At 43.9% G+C, this 7777-nt stretch overlaps 1 protein-coding gene across 3 annotated transcripts in view; it reads right to left on the minus strand.

The window, feature by feature from the left end:
- The window catches only part of Add1 (adducin 1), a 71949-nt gene extending 64551 nt beyond the window's left edge, over window positions 1-7398 (minus strand). For 2 of the 3 annotated variants that reach the window (XM_047566635.1, XM_047566636.1), the window contains exon 1: window positions 7205-7398. The gene's annotated coding sequence lies outside the window, so the exon portion shown is untranslated. Of the gene's footprint in view, window positions 1-6786; window positions 7125-7204 lie in introns of those variants that run through there. The other variant, XM_047566637.1, reaches the window with a different exon arrangement.
- Window positions 7399-7777: the final 379 nt, after the last annotated feature.

A 7777-nucleotide genomic window follows, 5' to 3' on the forward strand; every position in this document is an offset into this window, starting at 1 on the left:
ACTGCAGAAGTACAGTAGTGAACAGTAGTGAGCTAGACGTGAATGCACTGATGGGGAGACTAAGACAGCAGCTGCCAACAGAGGCCTAGAGTTAGGACTGAGGAGTCCACGAGGAAGGTAGGACCTGCCAGTTAAAAGCATCATCTCTAGGGCAGGGCACCCTGGCCTGAACTCCAGCGACACCCAACCCCAACCAGCTGTGTGATCTGGGCAACTACGTCAAACTCCTGGCTTTGTCACCTGAAAAAGAACCTCCTTGTCAGGTTTAAGGATTAAATAATACATAAAAGCACAATGCCTAGCATACAGTATGGTGCTTAAAAAGATGAAAATTAAAATTTATAATGTGGACTTTACATTTTCTATGTTGCTAATTAAAAGCATATCCCCATTTATCAGCAGTCATTTCAACAGAGGGACAAATGTCAAGGAAAATGCACAGGCACTTAACCATGACAGACACACCCAATGTGCACAGTACGGCAACACCAGTTGTTTTAGTCAGCTTTTTCACTGCTGTGACTAAAAGATTTAACTAGAACAATTTTAGGAGTAAAAGTTTATTTGAGGTCTCATGGTTTCAGAGGTCTCCATCCACAGGAGGCCGGTCCCATTCCTTGGGGCTCAAGGTGAGGCAGAACCTCATGGTGGGAGAGTGTGGCAGAAGGAAACAGAGACTCCACTCACCAGATACAAAATATATACCCCAAAGCCACGCCCCCAATGAACCACTTCCTCTAGCCAAACCCCCTCAGCTTCCAGTTACCACCCAGTTAATCCCACCAGGGATTAAAACACTGATTAGGCACAAAGCCCTGGTTTGATCCCCAGCACCACCCCCAAAAAAAAAAAAAAAAAAAAACACTGATTAGGTCAAGGGTATGACAACCACTTCTCCAAACCTTGCATTGTATCACATGTGAGCTTTTGAGAGAGACCTCATATCCAAACCATAACACTAGTCAAATGGAGGACTGCTAAGAGCAAGGAGGGGTGTTCATTCGTTACCAGGAATTGAACTCTTTTATTTTTATAAAATTTCTTATTAGTCTGAATACATAATCCAGGCAAATGAATCAAAATTCCAAAGGCATACAGATGCTCCTAGACTTATGATGGAGTAATGGCCTGATAAACCCATTGTAAACTGAAAATATTGTACAATGAAAATGCATTGAATAAACCCAACCTACTGAACATCTGGCCTTAGCCTAGCCTATTTTAAATATGTTTAGAAGCTGGGCACACACCTGTAATCTCAATGACTCAGAGGAGGCTGAGGCAGGAGGACTGCAAGTTCAAAGCCAGCCCAGACAACTAAGCAAGACTATCTCAAAATAAAATTTAAAAAGGGCTGGGGATGTGGTTCAGTGGTAAAGCGCCCCTGGGTTCATCCCCAGTACCACCAAAAAAAAAAAAAAAAGAAAGGTACTCAGAACGCTAACATTAGCCTACAGCTGGGTGAAAAAACCATCTAACACAAAGCCAATTTACATAGAGTATTGCATAGCCCCTATAATTTATTAACTACTGCATTGAAAAATAGAATACTTGTATGGATATGCTTTTGTACCATCGTAAAGTAAAAATCAGTTGTGGACTGTCTGTAACCCTATCCAACAGCCACCCCATCCCCTATACCTAGAAACAATGACTTCATCAGTCTTTTATGAGTTTTAAACAGGATAGATCGTGATCCAATAGTATTTTATGCAAAGTACCCTAATTGATGTATAGGAGATGGGAAGGAAGCATTCAGGGAGATCAGCTGGAGGTTGCTACGGTATCCAAGGGAGAAATGAGGGCTGCCAGGACCCAGGCAGTGGCACTGGGGATGGCACAGAAGGACTGCCTGAGGAAGCATCTTGAAGACAGAACTAACAGGTGTGAGCAAATCGTTATGTATAACTATGGCTACAGACGTGCTATTCACATACTTATCTCAGCTCAGTGAACACGTGAATGACCTATGAGAGAACAAAGGTAACAACAGGGGGAAAAAAAAAACCTAAAGCACATTGTATTTACTATGTCCGTATGAATTTGAGGGGTTGGGGTTGTGGCTCAGTGGCAGAGCACTTGCCTAGCACGTGTGAGAAGGCACTGGGTTTGATTCTCAGCACTGCATATAAATAAATAAAATAAAGATCCATCAGCATTTTTTAAAAATATGTATATATGAATTTGATGACTGTACCTCAGAAACAGCAGATATGATAACACAAAACTGTATTATTGCAGTTAAGGGGCTGATGGCAACTGTTTACAAAAAGGAAAATGTAAAACTGAGGTCTTTAACCTGTAGTTATTAATCATCCCATAACAGAGAAGCTAAGCTCATCTTCTCCACAGAAGAGAATTCTGAAGTATGACATCACACCTATGTGAAAAATTTCCTTGAATTCTATACCTTTAAATGTATCAGAAAATCCTCACCAAATCACAATATAAGAAAGAAAAGTCATTACCAGGCATGACATTTGTGCTGAATGTTCCTTAAAAAGAAGATATATCTTGTTAGTTGTGGTGGCGCACACCTGTGATCCCAGCAGCTTGGAAGGCTGAGGCAAGAAGATTGCCAAGTTCAAGGCCAGTTTCAGCAACTTAGCAAGACCCTATCTCAAAATACAAATTAAAAAGGGCTGGGGATGCAACTCAGTATCAGAGTACCCCTGAATTCAATCTCAGGTCCAAAATACAAACTGGAAGGAGTATGTAGGAGGAAAAGAGGGAATAAGATGGAAGAGACCGACAGGGACAGAGGTTCAACTATACTTGTTTTACAGATTTGACTTTGAAAGTCTTTTAATACCTTACATAATTATAAAACTTTTTTTTGGTGGGGTGGTACTAGGGATTGAACCCAAGGTGTTTAACTACTGAGTCACATTCCCAGCCCTTTTTATTCTGAGACCTTAAGTTGCTGAGGGTCTCACTAAGTTGCTGAAGTTGACCCCAACCTTGCGATTCTCCTTCAGCTCTCAGTCACTGAGATTACAGGCGTGTGCCACCAGGTCCTGTCAAAATTAAATATTTAACAAGCAATTTCTAAATAGTGAAGGCAAAATAAAAACCTAAAGAACCAAACTATACATACAATGGTAGCAAAACCACACAGTAACTATTCTAAATGACTCTAAAACCCACTAATTTGACTAAATAGTCCTAATAAGGGTATCAAAAAAATTCTTAAACAGTTTCATTGGTGCTAGTGTTGACAGTCTTCTGAAACAGACTGTATAGTGTGAGCCAAAATGATTGAATAGGAAACAAGATGTTTGGTTTAGAAGGAAAAAAGGTTCAGGTGAAAGGCTGAGGTTAAGTAGAACTCAATTCATACTTTCGCACTGAATGTGTCAGTAATCCACAACCTGCACACTGAAAGGATCTGGAAGTAATGATAAGCAGCCCAAAGATCTGGACTGCTGTTTCTAAACACAGATCAAGTATTCCTCATCTGAAATGGCATGAGACCAAAAGTGTTAAGGATTTTTTCAGATTTTAGGATATTCGCATGTACATAATGAAATATCTATGGATGGAACCCAAGTCTAAACATATAATTTATTTATGTTTCACATATACTAACTTTGCTTTTTTTTCCTGTGCTGGGGGGATTAGACCCAAGGCCTTGCCATGCACATCCTAATCGAGCACTCAACACTGAGCAATACCCCCAGCCCTATGCAATACTTTCCACAGTTATGTGCATCAAAAAATCTGTGCATTACAGCTAAAGGGACAGGAGGTGGTGTCTTCTCCCTTGGAGGTGCTCAGCAAGCTACATGCCGCAAGCTTGCATGTTGACGAGGACCCACAGAGGAAGTTAACTATAGGATGTTCCGCTTGTGGTGTCATGTCAGTGTTCCAAAATCCATGTTGTTCTGGACTTTGGAGAATTTAGGATTTCAGATTTCCAGATTAGGGATGCTTAACCTGAACTACTTTTTAAAAAAAGAAACAGGCCCCTTAGAGAAATGGATGGTTCCAGAGATAGTGCAGAAAATGCACAAGATAAGTCTGGTGCACTTTCTCCTACGAGAAAGAAGGCAATCAAAGTGTCATAAGGAGCTGGGGTTCAATTCTCAGCACCACATATAGATAAGTAAAATAAAGGTCCATTGACAACTAAAAAAAATTAAAAAATAAAAAAGTGTAGGGCTGGGGATATAGCTCAGTTGGTAGAGTGTTTGCCTTGCAAACACAAGGCCTTGGGTTCAAATCCCCAGCACTTCAAAAAAAAAAAAAAAAAAAAAAGTGTAATAAGTTGTGTATAAATGATTTAAGAGCAAATTTGAACAGATTCCTAAAGGACAAAGATGAGACAATCTCAGTATCAATAAGGATAATATCTACAACAGAGTGAACATGAAATACATTTAAGTTTATGTCAGGCATGATAGCACACAACTGTAATCCCAGTGACTTGGGAGGCAGAGGTAGGAGGATGGCAACTTTGAGACCAACCTCAGTAATTTAATGAGGCCTAAAGACTTAGCAAGACTCTGTCTCGAAATAAAACAAAAACAAACAAACAAAAAAAAGGGGCTGGGGAAGTTCAGTGTTTAATCAACCCTGGAATTCAAGTCACAGTACCAAAAATAAGGAAAAGAAAAGAAATGCATTTAAGTCCCTGAATTCACAAGGACAAACACAGATACAATTCACAGGTTACTTTTAAAGGATACTAGGGAACCAACTCTTTATTTTGAAAACTAGAAAATAATAGGAATTAAGCATTTGTTCTGCCTTTTCTATAAGAAATATATTCAATAAAATCAAATAGTGGATAAAGGAAATATTCCAACTAATAAGTGACAAGGTTATAAAATTAAAACATTAATGCTTTTCAAAGCCTCATAACTCTAAGCACTGAGCAGCAAAGGCTGTTAACAAGATTATGCACCATTATCCATCTGTCTACCTAAAAGTCATCTTGAAAGAATAAATCAAACCTGAATCTAATCAGGCCTTTCTATCTAGCCATCAGTATACAGCAAATTCTGTATTGTTATAAAATAACACAAACTACCAGGTAAGGGTTCATCAACAAATATTAAAAAAAGAGAGAGAGAGAGAAAGCCTATAGATTATAACAAGTCACAATGTATGGGGAGCATTTGGATCCTAGCTCAAAACTATTTTAAGCTGGCTTGTAACCCCAGGGTCTTGGGAGGCTGAGACAGAAGGATCCCGAGTTCAAAACCAGCCTCGGTAAAAGTGAGGCACTAAGCAACTCAGAGAGACCCTGTCTCTACATTAAATACAAAGTAGGGCTAGGTATATGGCTCGATGGTTGAGTGTGCCCCTGAGTTCAATTCCCGGTACCAAAAAAAAAAAAAAAAATCTTTTAAAAAAATTATGAGACAGGGCTGGGGAGATGGCTCAGTTGGTAAGAGTGCCTGCCTTGTAAGCACAAAGACCCTGGGTTCAATCCCCAGCACCACAAAAAAAAAAAAAAAAAAAAAAATTATGAAACAATCAAGAAAATGTTAACAGTAGTTGGATATTTGAAGGTATTAAAGAATTATTCCTCTTTTCTCACAGTGGTATTCATGTTTACCTAAATGATATGATATCTGGTCAGGCGCACTGGTACATCCTGTAATCCTGGTGACTTGGGAGGCTGAGGCAGGAAGATTACAAATTCAAGGTCAGTCTCAGTAACTTAGCCAGAGTCTATCTCAAAATAAAAAATAAAAAGGGCTGGGGTTATAGCTCAGTGGTAAACCAGTCCTAGGTTCAATCCCCAGTACCCAAAAAAAAAAAAAAAGATATGACATCTGGGATTGAGGGGTCAGATGAAAAAAGAAAAAACTGGCTAAGAGCTAATAATTGTTGAAACTAGATGAGAGTAAACAGGAATCTGCTATTCTGTCAGTGTGTGTGTGTGTGTGTGTGTGTGTGTGTGTGCGTGTGCGAGTGAAGAGTTCAACATGGAAAAGTAAAAGAAAGGCAGTCAAACTCTGGGTTCCATATAATAAAAATAACTATCTTTTGAAGTATTTCAGTTTTTACTCTTCTGATCACTATAAAGGCTACATAAAAGAACTAAAAATAACAGTGTAAAGAAACAGCTTTTAAGGTAAAATCAGTTAACAAAAGTGAAATTAAACAAAACCTTATCAGCATCAGATAACATCAAAAGAGTTAAAGGAGGAAAGTATCAGTCTGTATAAAATATACAGAGAAGCAGGAGATGTAGCTCAGAGGTACAGTACTTGCCTCGCGAGAACAAGGCAAGAAACTACACACGCACACACATTTTTTTTTTTTTTTTTTTTTTTAAGAAACTATCGCAGTTTGGAAACTGAGTAGAATTTAGATTTAGATTTAGGTCATTCACAGACTGACTCTCTGGAACTCTAGAAGCTACACAATACAAAGTAGTAAACTAACGGATGCCGGTTGTTCAGCTGTAAACCACATCAAAACTCTAAAAAGCAATTTTGACTGACAAAACCATTCGTTTCCTTAAAAAACAACTACACTATTCTAGTTTCCCCGATAGCCAGAATTAAAGCAGCATATTCAAATTTTGTATTTAAAAGAATATTTACACGTCACTAGTTTTTTCCAGTAATTAAAGGCTGCAGTTTTTACAAACCCACTGTCATACTAAAATCCCCTCTGGGCCGCCCGGGTCCTGCTCTCCGGAGCCCGGGGAAGGCTCGCTTTCACACGTGCTCTGCGAAGGAGACAAAGTAACCCTCTCAACCCGCTGGCTCCCCTCCCCACGGATCTCAACCCACTTTCGACACGCGAAATCTCTCCACAAAAACTTACGGCAGTGCACACAGCGCTCAGCCGCCTTTCAAAGGCCTTCGGGGACACGGCAACCGCTGTGTGTCATTTTAGGCATAAAATCATACAGTCACACAACGGCCGATGAGGCGAGTCGAGTATTCACCTCCGGGCGGGCTGCACAGAACACCCCTCGCACCTGCCTATCACCTTTAGCTGCGAATCACCAGAACAAGAAGAAAATAATGGCTCTTCCCGAAACGCGGGGAGGCCGAGGGGCGGAGAGCGCGGCACGGCCACCAGGAGGCCCGTCCGCACCGGGCCCGCAGCGGCCCGACGTCGGCGGAACCCGCCCCACCGTGCCCGAGGCCCGCGGCCCGCGCAGCTGCACCCAGAAGCCCGCAGTGACCAGCCCGCTGCCGCGGAGGCCGGAGCCCGTCCGCCCGCCCGCCCGCCTCACCTCCGCAGAGAATCGAGGGCAGCGAGCGGCCTCCCGGCGCGAGTGCGGCCGCCGCCTGCAGGATCCGCTGGGGCTGGGTTGGGGCTGCGGCTCCGCCCCCGTCAGCCGCGCGCACCCAGGCCCGCGGCCGCGGCCCACCCGGCCCCTCCGCCCTCGCTCGTCCCCGCTCGCCTCCGCTCACCCCGGCCGCCCGAGCTGGGTGCGGCCTGCGGCGCCGCAGCCCAACGACGCAACGCCCCATTGGCCCGGCTGGCTCGCCACCGCCCAGCATCGCGCCCCCCTATTGGCGGCACGCGGAGGCGGGACCTGGGGCGGGCGGGGCCTCGCGGAGGCGGGACCTGGGGCGGGCGGGGCCTCGCGGCGGCACCGCCTCTCCACAGACCGGGTCCCGTGGGCGACAGCGGGGCGGGGCCTGGCCCTGCGGCGCGGCCTCCCGGAACCTCGGGGCGCGTCCCCTGGCTTGCGCCGCTGGCTGGGGGCCCCGTGAGGCCCGGCCACACGATGCGCAGGCGGACCCTGGTGCCCGGCAGGCGGGCGGGGCCCAGGCGGGCTTTGGGGCCCGGCTGGCGGTCA

This window comes from Sciurus carolinensis, chromosome 10 (assembly GCF_902686445.1).
Source record: "Sciurus carolinensis chromosome 10, mSciCar1.2, whole genome shotgun sequence".
Taxonomy (NCBI): domain Eukaryota; kingdom Metazoa; phylum Chordata; class Mammalia; order Rodentia; family Sciuridae; genus Sciurus; species Sciurus carolinensis.